Here is a 15,705-nt window from a genome sequence, read left to right as displayed (position 1 = left end):
TTAGATGTAACCCTTTCCTCCCTCTTTACCGACAAATTAACTTCGGTGACGATTGCTTTTCCCAAATTTCCATTAGGTACACGCGGTTTAATTTTTCACTGTCATTAAGGTCGATAAGTGAGGGGGAGGTTACATGTCCACGCGTCATTGTGCCTCCTCACAACATAACACCGCGACCAGCAAAACGATCATGTTTGACAACGTTCCTGGGTGCATTACGTGTTCCCACCACTCACCGTATGAAGATACGTCGCCTGAAGCGATCGTTTTAATGGTCCAAGTGTTATCGTGGCTGGAGGCATAATATTACACAGGCGTCTCTGACCAACAAATCTTTGAATACGTTGAAAGTTTTCCGTCTGGTTATGTATCATTACCTTTGCATCCTTCTATCTATGCTGGAGTGTGCCAGACGTGTGTGGCCAAGGCACCTCATTTACACGTGCTTACCCGCTTGGTTAAATGCTCGGAAGGAAGGAATTCAAGAGGGCCGGCCCGACGTCCAGTTATTATGTTAAAATCGCGCAACGGATAACGCGGGGGAGGGCTCAAGAAACCAGGTGGGCAAGTAAGTAAATGCCACGCTCTAACATGGTCTATAAGGACTCCACTTTGTTGATAACATTACTCTCTACACCGGACAGGGGTTTGTAATGACCACTAAATCCATGACATCGAGTTTATGAGACAGTTATTATCTATATTCCCAGAAACTTAACAAACTTAATGATTGCAGCAAACAAAGCCAAGTCAAGTAACTTCTAGTTTTGTCTCGCACTGAAGGTGTCTAAACTAACAGGCATCTCGTTGCTACTTAAGCACTGGGAAAGAGGATGGAATTACGTTGCTGCCCTTGTGATAACAAAAATTCTTTTGGCGGGAAAACGGGGAACAAAGCAGACACAAACGTCTCGCATATGCACAAAAGAAAGCAAATTCCTAAAGATTAAAACATCATGTGAAATATGGCACACGCAAATAAACTATTAACAGCGCACACAAGCATCCTCACCTTAACTAATTTCCAAGAACGATCTGGTAGCTCGCTGGCAGTGCAATTCGGCACCACGTGGGTGACCGATACCAACAGCTAATTTCTTTGTACTCACCCCTCTGTTCGTTCTTGCTTTCCATTCTATACAATTATTCACACGCTCAACCTATTCTTTATCAAAGTGGTTAGGACGTCCTGCTTGCAAGTGGGGGTTAAAAGCGTCCGTGAACAAAATTTATGAGATGGCCCAAAATATTATGTCACACGCTTAGAACCTCAAGTAACTCACTCGAAACACGCGCACCTCCTACCAGGTTTCACACGGAATCGCCATCTAAATTATTCATCAGCCGTTACGACCACGTGTTAAGCTAACTAGGCAGGGTGAGGCAGCAGGTTACTTTAACACTGCAAAAAACGCTGCTTCTAAAAGTGAAACTATACGATTTCCTTAGAGCTATTTCTGGTCTCGTGTGCTGAAGACAGCCAGTGATTGCAGCACTGTAAATGGATAACGCGAGCCCCCATGCTCACCTCTGGAAAAGCAACCCTAAATGAAAACTTTAATTGTACAGGCAGAAATTCTCAAAAAATGAATGAATGGCCGTAACGACACGCAAACTAATTCAGTTCTGAAAAAGAATGTGTTAATAACAGTGTAACGCGTAATACCTCATCCCACAGTGAAATTGGCGGTAAACTACAGGCAAAATTTCTCAAAAAATGAATGAATAGCCGTAACGCCACGCTAATTTAGTCCTGAAAGAGAGTGGATTAATAACAGTGTAACACATAACACCTCATCCCACAGTGAAATTGGCGGCAAAGACGGAGATCGCCCTCGATTCCGTCCGCTCAGTTCAGCCGCTGCCCCAAGAGTGGCTGTCATGGCGGCCCTCAACGGCCGTTCCTCTTACATGGTGGGTAGGGGGACCTATTACCAACCCCGAACTATCCCCTGGCAAACAGGTGCATCATCTCTGTCTTTACTCCAGGTTGGCACTAAACCGACGTTCAGGGTGACCACATCTCTGCCTTGGCACTACCAACAGACGAACTCTTAATACAAACCCCAAAGTTAATTAACCCAAGGCAACGTAGAGGGATTAAGCAAAGGAAGTGCATTTATGTAATTATGAATTAAAGAAACAGGTAGTCCACTTCTTCACTCGAGTTAAACTAAAAAAGATGTTGAAAGTATATTCAATATAATGCAACAACAAAACTGTTGTGTACATAGTTCTGCATAGTCAGCGCATACACAACTTTCCCACTAGAGCGCGCCCCACTAAGCACAACAGCGCAGGCGCAGCGCTCGTCCCTCTCCGCACTACGAGATGGCGCTGCCATAGAGACGGACCAAATTCTGCTTCCGCCGATCCGCGTATTAATATGTAACGCAGCCAATGAGATTACAATGAGAACCTTTTTTCCTCGCGGATCACACGCGCTGCGATACATGAACGCGCGAGGTATTATAACGAGTGTACAGACCTCCGATTAGTCAGTCTGCATTTGTCTGCACCAGTCTGTACCAGTCTGCATTATTCTGTACCAGTCTGTACGAGTTCTACATTTGTCTGTACCGGTCTATAGTCAAGTTTCAGTCTGCGCCTAATAAGATTACCATATTCCTGTACATAGCCATGAAGATAAATGTATAGACACTTTTGTTAAGTATCAGAGATATATATGAGAATAAGATTAACGTACCAATACCAAAGTAACTTCAGATTCTCAATTGTGAATAGCATCCAGAACCAAGTTAAGTAATTTTTATGCTTGTTATTATTTCAATAAATGTGTGTGAAAATTAATCAAGTTCGGTTTAAAGTTGGTCACCGTCAACCTGCTACTCTAAGCGTGCCAGTGGCATTTCTATCGTCTGACCTAACGGCAGAAGATAAACACGCCACGATAAGACCACGAGACATACTGCTGACACTCGCCTACTTCGTTAGAGCGACAAGTCAAATATTCTGATGGTGTGGGTACTGAAGGTCTTACAGTATGCACACCACAAAAACTAATTGTAAAGAGATGGTACAAACTGTTCCCTCTCAACGTACAGTCACCGTTCAGTGTTTCTATGACACTCTAGTCCTTTCCTAGCGTGTCTTCTCAGCGGCACAACTGACCCCGACTTCACTTTCATGGAAGAGAATGCACGACCACATCGAGCTGCGCAAGTGGAAAGAAGGAAAGCGACGACATTCGGCGTATGGACTGGCCTGTCCGTTCCCCTGACTTAATTCCCATTGAGCGTATGTGGGATGTGGTGGGTACACGTACTGAAGCACGTCCTCCATTGGCAAAAGACCATCCACCAGTTGTCTACTGTACTGGTGGAGGAACAGAACGCCCTACGAATTCCTTACGAACATTGGGGATAGCATGGGATCACGTTGGAGCCGTCCTTGGTGATAACACACCCTACTAAGAACTACGTCTCGCCGTTTGAATATCCAGCGGACCATCATGAATACTAGTTACTGCAGCGAATTATTCTCTTTGAATGAAAGTGTCATTTTTGTTCGTCTCACAGCGCTTTCTTTGTTTCTTCGCGTGCTGTACTGCAGCCGTTCTTTCTATGTAAGGTCCCAGTTTCATCGAGCTGAGCCAGTAGACAGTGACATATCATGCGAAAAATTACTCTCGTCCTTAAGTTTTGCACACCTGTGTACAAATGAATTTCTGTTTGGACTATTTTGACATTAGTTTTTAAGAAGTGTATGTAAAAAGAACTATTATTTTCCAATCTTGATGACAAATATTGTTGTACTAGACTTCAGTGCGAAGACTGGTTCGATGCTGCACTTCACACTAGCCGATCCTGTTCAAGTCTCTTCACATCCACTGGACTCGCATTCAGGAGGACGACGGCTCAATCCCGCGTCCGGCCATCCTGATTTAGGTTTTCCGTGATTTCCCTAAATCGCTCCAGGCAAATGCCGGGATGGTTCCTTTGAAAGGGCACATCCGGCTTCTTTCCCCGTCCTTCCCTAATCCGATGAGACTGATGACCTCGCTGTCTGGTCTCCTGCCCCAAACAATCCAATCCAATCCAACCTCTTCACATTTGCATAACTATTGCGACCTACATCCATTTCCACCTGCTAAATGTGTTCAAGCCTCGGTCTCCCTCTACAAGTTTTACCGCCCTGCACTTTCTGCTGTTGTCCTACAAAAAACGATTCTTTCTTGTAGTAACGTTTCTTTTTTTCCGAACACCACTCTTAAGTTATATTATCTGCACATCTAATCTTCATCATTTCCCGTTGCACCAAAGTTTCCATTCGCTTCTTGTCTGGCTGCTTATGTTATAACTGACTTTCGTATGAGACTATACTACAGACAAACACTCCCAAAAAAGCAATCCTAATACTTAAATATATATGAAAACAAATTTTAATTTTTCAGAAAAGCTTGATTTCACAAGTGTGCATTTTTATTGTCCTCACTTCTACCAACATCAGTAATTTTGCTCTTCAAATTCCAAAATTCGTCTAATATTTTTAATGTCCGATTTCCTAAGATAATTTCTCCAGCATCACCCGATTTAATGCAAATGTATTCCTACCGTCACGTTTCACTTATTTTAATGTTCATCTTATACCCACTTTTATGATATTATTCGCTCCCTTCAGCTGCTCTTACAAGATCTTCGGCATCTCTGAAAAAATTAGTGTTGTCACTAGCGACCTTGAAAGATTTTATTACTTCTCCTTAGCGACCTTGAAAGATTTTATTCCTTCTCCTTCTGGAGCAATTTCCAGTACGACACTCACATATTACTAAACGTAAGAAACGCAGACGTTAGAATGAAATTCATTGTAAAAGACAAAAGGAAAAGTAATTCATCCACGACAGAGGTAGTTTACAAGTCCCTTGTACGATCGATTCGTAAATACTGCCCGTAATCATGGCATACTTACAAGGCGGTACAGATCACAGACTTTACCAGAGCGATTAACACTCATGTTGGTGAGACCAAATAAATCATTAAATGGAGACCATATAAAGAGATAATGTATTATAATCAGTAATACTAAATTCCGATCACAGATTATGACAGCTGATGAAATCACGACCCGAATGGCCGTAATCACGGGTTGATTACATGTTTATTACCAACTTCATAAAGTTAATATGCGAGTCTCTTCGAATAAATTAATTATACCCAAAATTATGAAGTTATCAATGTGGTGTGAAAGGGTAGGAGTATTAGTCAGTGATGTCAGAATAATTATGTGGATGCCATAAATAACTTATATTAAAAATCTCAATATGGCGTTGACCAGTAGGAAAACCTGTTTCCGTTCAAATTTTGTTTGTGACCTACATGGTTACAGAGGGAGACTTTACGTGCTTGTCCTCGCGTCAACGCCACGTAAAGAGCGCAATTTTACAGCTATGTAAGTCCTCGCCCTCACACTAAAGACGTGACTTGTGTAGGTAACTGCAGCCTCCTGCAGGATTGCAATGCAGACTATGTTTCTGGCAGTGAAAGCACGCTACCAAGGTTACCGAACGATCAAAGACTCCATGCTGTCCCGCATTCCGTGCTCAGTCGTATTTCGTTCGTTTCTCGTTCGTTTGCTCTGGCTCATTCGTTCTTTGTAAACCAGAAAGCTGTGTACCGTAATGCTAGATAATAGCGTAATCTGAACTCCATTAATTCTGAGTCAGACTCGTAGAGCTCAGCCTTACTATTAACTCTGTAAGGTCGCAAGAATGTGCTGTGGGTGGAGGATGTTACAGGACAGTTTTTCAGAATTCCTCCTTAGCCCTATTAACAGACCATTATTCAGATTAGGATGCCCAATCCATTTAAATTATTAACGCTGCGTAAAAGTATGCATGCAGTTAAATCTACGAGAATACCAAGTCCATTTAAATTATTAAAGGTGCATGAAAGTAAGCGCACAATTAAATCTCCCACTAATGATTACAAATCTTAGTAGTACTGTTTCGTTTACTTCTTTAAAGTGTCAGATCATTGTAGTGTTTACGCAGATTGGAATGGCTAGCTGGGAATGCGAACGCAAAGAACTCCAAGGGGTACAAAGCGCCCAGACCGTAAAAATATTTCTGCTGAAAGCCAGAATTCACTTGGGTACTTGCTGGGAACTGAGCGCTGTTTTACAACAGATGCGAAGACCCCGGGCAGCAACTCTGGAAGAGGGGAAGGCTTATGAAGGCTTCACGGGTGCCCAGCATGTGCAGTAAACTTCCAGTGCGTGTGAGGACCGTAAGGAATGACATTTAGAAAAGATGAGATCAGCAGAGAAAAGAGAAAAAAAGACACACTGATTGTGGCTCAGAGCCATTGTGGGATGGAGGCGGAAGCAGCAGTAGATGTTTAAATTTTGGAAGGAGGCCCATGACTGGTTCATAAAAATTAATTTTATAGCAATGTCAGAGACTCACGAGTGCAAACATTTAGCTATTTATATTGGATGGAATGGAAAAACATACATATAGTGGGAGAAAATTTCTGTCTACTGCCCCAGTCTAAGAGAGAGCTGAGCAGTGTTGGTTGACCATGGAAGTTTCATTAGGAGAACTGAAATTGTGCTAAAGAATTTATCTAAATAGTATTAAAAGTCTGCTAATTGTTTCTTGTCTGTAACCATTCCACCTGTCCCAGCGTATTCAGCAGAAGCACCTACCACACAACAAGAAATCCAATGTTGCCATGGCAATGACACGAAAATTTGTCTGCACATAAGAAATTTTTTATCTGAGAGTAGGGAAAAAGTAACCCCAAGTATGACAGTAATATGAGGTGCCAGTTGAGCGTTTAGTATACCACTGAGATGCTTCGAGATCAGAAAACCGGTGACCTAAACAGTGAAACGATTCCTTGCTATGAGATGATATGAGCTGAAAAATCAGAAGCTTGCAACGAATAATTAATCACCTGTCTGAATTAAACAGGGGTGACTCAACTGAACAGGAGGCATGTGTTCTAAAACTCATATAGAAGTATTGGCAAGGCTTCCCTACTGGTAAGTGAAACTAAAGGTCACCATAACAACCTGATTTGCTCCAAATTCTTTCAATTAAAAAGAAATCTAAGTAAACTGATTCCAAACTGTTAGTAAGTAAATACGTGTCTGTGAAACACGAATATAGCAAACGACAAATATTAGTCAATTAAAATATATATATATCTGTATTGTAATAAACTGCTCGATAGGATCAAGTTTTATTGGGCGCCAGGATTAACAAGGCGTATACTTGATCAAATGTGGTGGACATCCAAGGTCAGACACAAGTACATCGAGACCCTGATGGTCTCTCGTGCCATTTGGCAACAATGTAATTACATCGAAGAAAATAAAGTACGATACACTGAAAATTGCTATAAGGAAGTTGTTAGCTGATGTTTTATAATACCTAAATTAAGGACCAGGGAAAATGAAGAAGAAAGAAGAATGGTAGAGTTTGCTCCCAACATGTAATCAAGCCAAGTACTTTATAATCTCAACTGTACTCCTCTTTCTGATGTATTTCTTATATCATGGGCATTAAATACAAAGGAGCTCGAAGTAATGTTTATTTGTGATATCGACTCTCATATTTTTCTGATAGCATCGGTATCATATACAAGGTAGTTCAAAATAATGCAATCTTTTCAATTTGTCATATTGTGCACTTCCAGAATGTGAAGCTTACACGAGCTGATAAACACTTCTAGAAGAGAATCCTATTGGCATTAATATTCGAAGAACAGCCTGAACGCTATTCAATCAGGTCATCGTACCGAGGTGAAGCCTGGAACTGCGGTCAGATCTAAGACATGAAACCTTGCATTGCCATTTCGTGTACTCTTGGAGATCTATGGGAAACAAATAGATGGAGGTAGTTATGCAGATCAATGTTGGGCCAAGGAATAATGAAAAGTTGGTGATTTGCTAACACGAAAAAGAAAAATAACAAAGAAGCTTTGGCGGATTGGGGAGTGTAGCTCAGATGGCAATGCTGTACTAAGCATAGATGGGAATGGTGAAAGTTGAATGGAATACACAGATGGTCTTTACAGCAAAAACAAACTTGAAGATAATATTACAGAAAGAGAAGAGGAAATAAATGAAGCTGAGATGGAAGGCCTGAAACTGCGAGGAGAATTTTGCAGGGTTCTAGTAAAAAGTAGTCCTCTGGAGCAGGCAATATTAGATCTGAATTACTGAGAACTTTGGGAAATTCAGCCATGACAGAATTATATCATTTTGTATGCAACATATATCAGACAGACGAAAGAATCTCAGACTTCTAAAAGAATGTTACAATTCCTATTCCAAAAAGGCAGGTGCTGACAGATGTCAGTATTGCCTACCCATCGGTTTAATAAGTCATAGTTGTAAAGTACTAACACAAACAGAAGAATTGTAAAACTGGTAGAATCCGACTGCGGGGGAGGTCAGATTGAGTTCTGGAGAAATGTAGGAGCGCGTAAGACAATACAGACCCCACGACTCATCTCAGGAAATCGAATGAAGAAAGGCAGAGCTAAATATAGAAAATTGTAAGATTTAGAGACAGCTTTCAACAGTATTGACTGAAATACACTCTTTAAAATTCTGAAGGTAGCAGGGGTAAAGTACAGGGAGCAAAACGTTATCTACAGCGTGTACAGGAAGTAACTGCAGTTATAAAAGTTGAAGTACGTGAAAGGGAAGCAGGAGAAGGGAATAACCTCTCCCCGATGTCGCTCAATCTGTACAGTGAGCAGCCAGTAAAAGAAACCGAGAAGAAATTTGAATAGGGAATTAAAGTTCGTGGGGAAGAAATAAAAACTTTGGGTTTGCCGATGCCACTGTAATTTTTTGAGAAACAGCAAGGGACTAGGAAGAACAGTTAGACGGAGTGGATCTCTTGTAAAGAGGTTGTCAGATGAATAACAACAAAAAGTAAAACAAGGGTAATGGAACATAGACGAATTAAATCAATAGACGTTGACAGAATTAGATTAGGAAATCACACACTAAAAGTACACGATGAACTTCACTGTTTAGGCAGTAAAATAACTCACGGTGGCCGCGATTGAGAGAATGTAAAATATAGAATGACGTAGCAAGAAAAACGTTCCTGAAAAGTGGAATTTTGTTAAAATTTGAAATAAATTCAAGTGTTAGGAATTCTTTTACAAACTTAATTATATGGAGCGTAGCCTCGTACGGAAGTGAAAAGGAGACAAGAGCCAGACAAGAAGAGAATAAAGGCTTTTGAAATGTATTGCTAAAGGAAAACGCTGAAGATTAGAAGTTTAGTTGGGATAACTAATTAACAGGTTATAAGAAGTCTACTACAGTTTTAAAACTAACGAAATTATCAAATTTTGTGTTTGGTACTTGGATTTTCTCCGTTTGTTGTATTGGGTGATCATTAATGATACTCTTCGCAGCAAATATCAATTGTATAACTGGTTTCATAATGCGTGTAGGAACACAGCGATAGGACTCTGGTCACTGAAACGATTTACTCTCGGCTTTAAAGTTCGTTTTCAATATATTGATCAAATATAACAAAATACATAGGGTTTAACATGATTCTGCCACACTGCACGCAACCTAATGCCTACCACACCACACGAAGACTCAAATCGAACAGATTTCGAGAGGCCTCTGTCGTTTTACGTGCAAATGCAATTACATATACTGAGCTCGATCACTGTATTACATTCATTATATTACAATTTAAAATTAAAATTTCATAATAAGTTTTAACACATGACGTAATACTGCCATCAATACAATGTAGACTAAATTGCATTTTTGTATGAAAGTGGCTTATTCAACGTAAACCAGAACTCCACCGACCACATTTCAGGGGTGGTAGTACGGACCGAAACAAGAAAAACGTGTCTATTAAACATGGGCCCCAAAACACATTCCTTAACAACGATGAGCTGTTGTTCCACAGAAGATATGTGTTGCACAGTAGTAGTGATAAACAAGTGTTCATAGCTCTTAAGGTATGCACTTTGTAGCCTATGTTTATTGAACTATTCCTTTCCTTTAAGTACTACTACCTCCGAAAATATGGAAAGCAAAGAGATTTACCACCTCTGACAGTTTGTCAATGGAGTTCTATTTCACCCCGTACAGCGTCTTTTAAAAATGTTCTTAGTAAATATTTTAATTACAAATTTATCACTCTGTGAATTTTGTTACGAACATAAGTTCGGTTTCTGTGTGTGTTGTGGATTCTATCGGATAGAAATCTTTTAAGGTGAATAAATATTGAGATACGATCCCAGAGCTGTTGACGAGACGATAATATTAGAAGTTTCTGTGAAGAACAGATTTGCGTGCAAAAATGAATTATAGGTCGAGAGTTGCGTAAACATGACATGAAAGAGAAAACAAAATCTTTAACGAAATAGAAATACGCAGAGACAGAACAGCAGTTACTCAAAATGTGTGAGAAAAAAGTGAGCAACTGTGGGATCGAAAACGTCACTAGTCCTTGTATCGGTAATTTCAGTATTTGTTATCCCCCTCCGCCACATTATAACGTACTGAATGGAATTGGGGAAAAAAGAAATTTGCGGTGCAAGTAGACTAAGAGGAAGAGGCAGAAGCTAGGCACAGAAGAAACTTAATGATTGTGACAACACATTCAAAAATTTCGGACTAAAGATCAGTAAAACAAAGACAGTAGAATGAGCATCAACAGACAAGGAACAACCTCAAATGTGTTTCTAGAACATTAAGCAGGAAATACTCAGCAGGACACAGAAAGCATCCAGTTTTTATAGTTAAATCAGAAATCTTCTCTGGTATAATGAAACGCCACGAAAAGCGAAAGTGATCATGTACCACACCTAACCATGTACAAACATTAACATACGGTTTAGAAACACGTACGCTACTAAACACAGACCCCAGCTGAATTCAGGAAACAGAAATGAGATTTCTTGGAACTATGAACTAAACAGCTAGAAAGGACAAATTCAAGAATGAGTTGAATAGGAAAGTAGCTGGTATTGAGGTTCCTGTTACCAGTGTCATAAAGAAAAGCAGGCTTCAGTGGTATGGACACATAATGAGAATGAACAGAGAAAGACCTGCCGAAAGATCACCTCAACCTGAATCTCGTAGGAAGAAAACCACCGGATCACCCATAAACACTGGATAGAGACTGTAAGATCAGATGTGGAGGAGAAAAGACACAAACGGGAAATTGTGGCAAAAATGGCTCTGAGCACTATGGGACTTAACATCTATGGTCATCAGTCCCCTAGAACTTAGAACTACTTAAACCTAACTAACCTAAGGACATCACACAACACCCAGCCATCACGAGGCAGAGAAAATCCCTGACCCCGCCGGGAATCGAACCCGGGAACCCGGGCGTAGGAAGCGAGAACGCTACCGCACGACCACGAGATGCGGGCGGGGAAATTGTCCTGGAACAGAGGACGTATGAAGACAGAAGGGGACGGCGAGCGCTTGTACATCACACCAGGGAGACTCTAGTTGGAAAACGATTATGATGATGAAGCTGACTGAATGATATAACTGGTTGACAGGGGACATCCCGAGGTATCGAGGAATAGTTAATGTAGTAATGAAAGGAATTGTGTGTGTGTGTGTGTTTCTAGGTGCGTGAGTGGGTGGGAAGGTGTGTAAGTGGGATGGGGGGACGAGGAAAAGGGTAGTGGTGGTGGTGGTGGTGGTGGGGTAGATTGTGGAGGGAGACGAAGGACTGGCTTCAGTACAGTATACAAGTTCAAATAGATTTAGGTTTCAGTACTTATGCAGTGTCTTGCTCGGGAAAAGGCTGGCGTGGAAAACTGCATTAACGGAGCCTTCTCACTGCAGACCATAACAAGGACAGATTTAGCGGTAGGTGTGGGTATGAGAGGCCAGCCCAACGCGGCCAGGTGGTGTGACAGGGCAGAGTGGTAGGCGGCGTGGCGCTGCCGGACGGCGGACGCAGTATTTCGGGCCGGGTCGGTTTATTATTTCCTGAGCGGGGCGCAGGTCCCGGCTAGCGGCTATCGACTGGCCGCGCCGCTGGCCTTCCTCAGCGCCTGCGCCGCGGCCTCCGGACATTGAGCAGGCCCGCCAGGCACTCGGCCGCGCCGTGCGGGCCACGCCCCCTGACACGCGGCGCGCCCGCCGTGCCGCAGGTCACGCCACACCGCCTGCTGCTCCTACCTGCTGTCAGCCGTCTGCTGCAAAATTCAGGCTCCCAGCAGCGCCCGAAGCCCCTATAAATAACCCGTTGCAACTCTGCTGTACTGCGGCGAGGGGAGCTGCCACCAGCTAATCTGTCTGGAGACGGTGACCTTTCATGCTTTCTGTTGTCTTTCTGCTGGTGACGAGAACACGGCAGGTGCCATAATTCGCCTCCCTAGAACACCCAGTGGAAGAGAGGTCAAAATAAGCGAATTCGTGTCTCGTCTTCTTTTATTTATTGGACTTTGCATTAACCATATAGCCAGAGAAATGAGTAACTACAAATTTCGTATACAACAGCTTATACAGAGTGTATAAGCCCTACGGACTGATCGATGAGTTGTTGTTGTTGTGGTCTTCAGTCCTGAGACTGGTTTGATGCAGCTCTCCATGCTACTCTATCCTGTGCAAGCTTCTTCATCTCCCAGTACTTACTGCAACCTACATGCTTCTGAATCTGCATAGTGCATTCATCTCTTGGTCTCCCTCTACGATTTTTACCGTCCACGCTGCCCTCCAATGAAAAATTTGTGATCCCTCGATGCCTCAGAACGTGTCTTACCAACCGGTCTCTTCTTTTTGTCAAGTTGTGCCACAAACTCCTCTTTTCCCCAATTCTATTCAATACCTCCTCATTAGTTATGTGATCTACCCATCTAATCTTTAGCATTCTTCTGTAGCACCACATTTCGAAAGCTTCTATTCTCTTCTTGTCCAAACTGGTTATCGTCCATGTTTCACTTCCATACATGGCTACACTACATACAAATACTTTCAGAAACGACTTCCTGGCGCTTAAATCTATACTCGATGTTAACAAATTTCTCTTCTTCAGAAACGCTTTCCTTGCCATTGCCAGTCTACGTTTTATATCCTCTCTGCTTCGACCATCATCAGTTATTTTGCTCCCCAAATAGCAAAACTCCTTTACTACTTTAAGTGTCTCATTTTCTAATCTAATTCCCTCAGCACCACCCGACTTAATTCGACTACATTCCATTATCCTCGCTTTGTTTTTGTTGATGTTCATCTTATATCCTCCTTTCAAGACACTGTCCATTCCGTTCAACTTTTGTTCCAGGTCCTTTGATGTGTCTGACAGAATTACAATGTCATCGGCGAACCTCAAAGTTTTTATATCTTCTCCATGGATTTTAATACCTACTCCGAATTTTTCTTTTGTTTCCTTTACTGCTTGCTCAGTATACAGATGGAATAACATCGGGGACAGGCTACAACCCTGTCTCACTCCCTTCCCAACCACTGCTTCTCTTTCATGCCCCTCCACTCTTATAACTGCCATCTGGTTTCTGTACAAATTGTAAATAGCCTTCCGCTTCTGTATTTTACCCCTGCCACCCTTAGAATTTGAAAGAGAGATCGATGAGAGTTTACAGAATAAAAGGGATAATGAACTTCCGTCTGAAAATGCATGGTTTCAATGCCAGAGACCATTTATTCAATCATACATTGTTAACAGAGACTGCTGTCTAATACGCTCTTTACCATGCAGCTACAGTTACAGTATGTGTTGATAATGGATTACATATGCCTCAACGCATGCGTGTATACGCCGTAGCATGTCCTGTCTCACACATTCACGTGGGCCAGGCTGCGTCTGAACAGTGTCAAAGGCAGCATGAATACGCTGCTCCAGTATCTCCCCATGTGGAATGAACTCTGCATGCCCGATACTTTTGAGATGCTCTGTAACCAGAAATCGCACGGGTTGAGATCAGGTGAACGAGCAGGCCATGCAACTGAACACCCTCGTCCGATCCATTGACCAGCGATGACACGACTGAGATGCTTCCGGACGTTAACGGCGAAGTGGGCTGGAGCAGCATCATGTAGCAGCCACATAACCGTTGGAATCATCAATGGCACTTCTTCCGGCAGGGCAGGCAAAATCATCCGCAAGAAACGCCGATATTTCCGGCCTGTTAGGCGACCTGGAAGGAAGACTGGTCCCAAAATACGCTCGCCTGTTTTCCCGGCCCACATATTCCGGCTGCGGAGACGCTGATGATTCGCTGTCACATTACCATGGGGGTTCTGCACACCATCCCACAGATGATTGCTATGAAAGTTGAAGATACCACTACGCGTAAAGGTGGCCTCATTTCTGAGTATGATAGATGAACAAAGCCCGGGATCGTGACTGCCTGGTTAACATACCAGTAACAAAACTGCTACCGATGTGGAAAGTCTGCCGCTAGTAAGCCCTGCACGCACCGTAAGTAACACCATGTCGGCAAGCTCTCAATTTGAATATGGAACCATTATTTACAACGCTGTATCACATCCAGGGCAACGGCCTTGTCGCAGTGGATACACCGGTTCCCGTCAGATCACCGAAGTTAAGCGCTGTCGGGCGTGGCCGGCACTTGGATGGGTCACCATCCGGGCCGCCATGCGCTGTTGCCATTTTCGGGGTGCACTCAGCCTCGTGATACCAATTGAGAAGCTAGTCGACCGAATAGTAGCGGCTCCTGTCAAAGAAAACCACCATAACGATCTTAGCTAAGGATGACACGGATGGTCCCGATAGGTCACTTGTGGCCTGAAGACGGAGTGCTGTATCACATCCACCACAAAATGAGTGAGCAAGAGAAGTGAATCGGACACAACATTACCAAAAACTGTGGCATGACGTATGAGGAACAATACCAACCTCTAGGAAGAAACCATACATACTGTAAATGTGGCTGCATGGCACAGCGCGTATTAGACCGCAGGCTCTGTAACAAAGTACGATCGGATAAAACGTCTCTGGCATGGAATCCAAGCATTCCCGGACGTAAGTTCATTAGACCTTTTCTGTTCCGTATCCCCTCATCGATCAATCACTACACAGTGGACAAAATCACCCTGTGTACAAATGGTTCAAATGGTTCTGAGCACTATGGGCAACATCTGAGGTCACCAGTCCCCTAGACTTAGAACTACTTACACCCAAATAACCTAAGGACATCACACACATCCATGCTCGAGGCAGGATTTGAACCTGCGACCGTAGCAGCAGCGCGCTTCCGGACTGAAGCGCCTAGAACCGCTCTGCCACAGCGGCCGGCCCTCTATACAGCTGAGGCACTATAAATCAGATTAACTCCTGGTAAAGTTCAAGGTAGACTTTATACATTCACTTCCTCAACACAGTCCATGCGCCACAACTTCTCTTACTGGATCCTTTGATTTATAACTGGATATTCGTTTTTTGCAGAATCTGGGGAATACTCTCATAGTCCGTTGTGAACAGCTATCGAAATACGTCCGTCACAGACGAAGGCTAGGGAATACCTGCTCTGAGCATGACCTTGAGGAACTTGCGGCGTTGTCTGTTATGGGGTTAACTCCATAGTATCACATGGATGCGGTCTGCAATATCAGTTGTCGGGTGGACTACGCAGTACGGAGGTGGCTGAACTTCCGTCCTATAGAGACGTGAAGCACAACAGCCGTGATCCAGCCGGATTCACGACGTAGTAGTGGTCCGTCGTCTAGACAGCTTGGTTTGGG

General features: G+C 42.9%; 1 pseudogene; it reads left to right on the top strand.

Annotated features, from left to right (window-relative positions):
- Positions 1 to 14,495: 14,495 nt before the first annotated feature.
- On the top strand, positions 14,496 to 14,613 carry LOC126254057 (5S ribosomal RNA; annotated as a pseudogene).
- The last annotated feature ends 1,092 nt before the right edge of the window (positions 14,614 to 15,705 follow it).

This window comes from Schistocerca nitens, chromosome 4 (assembly GCF_023898315.1).
Source record: "Schistocerca nitens isolate TAMUIC-IGC-003100 chromosome 4, iqSchNite1.1, whole genome shotgun sequence".
Classification (NCBI taxonomy): Eukaryota; Metazoa; Arthropoda; class Insecta; order Orthoptera; family Acrididae; genus Schistocerca; species Schistocerca nitens.
The sequence above is the reverse complement of the archived record's forward strand: the minus strand, read 5'-3'. Positions and strand labels throughout refer to the sequence as shown.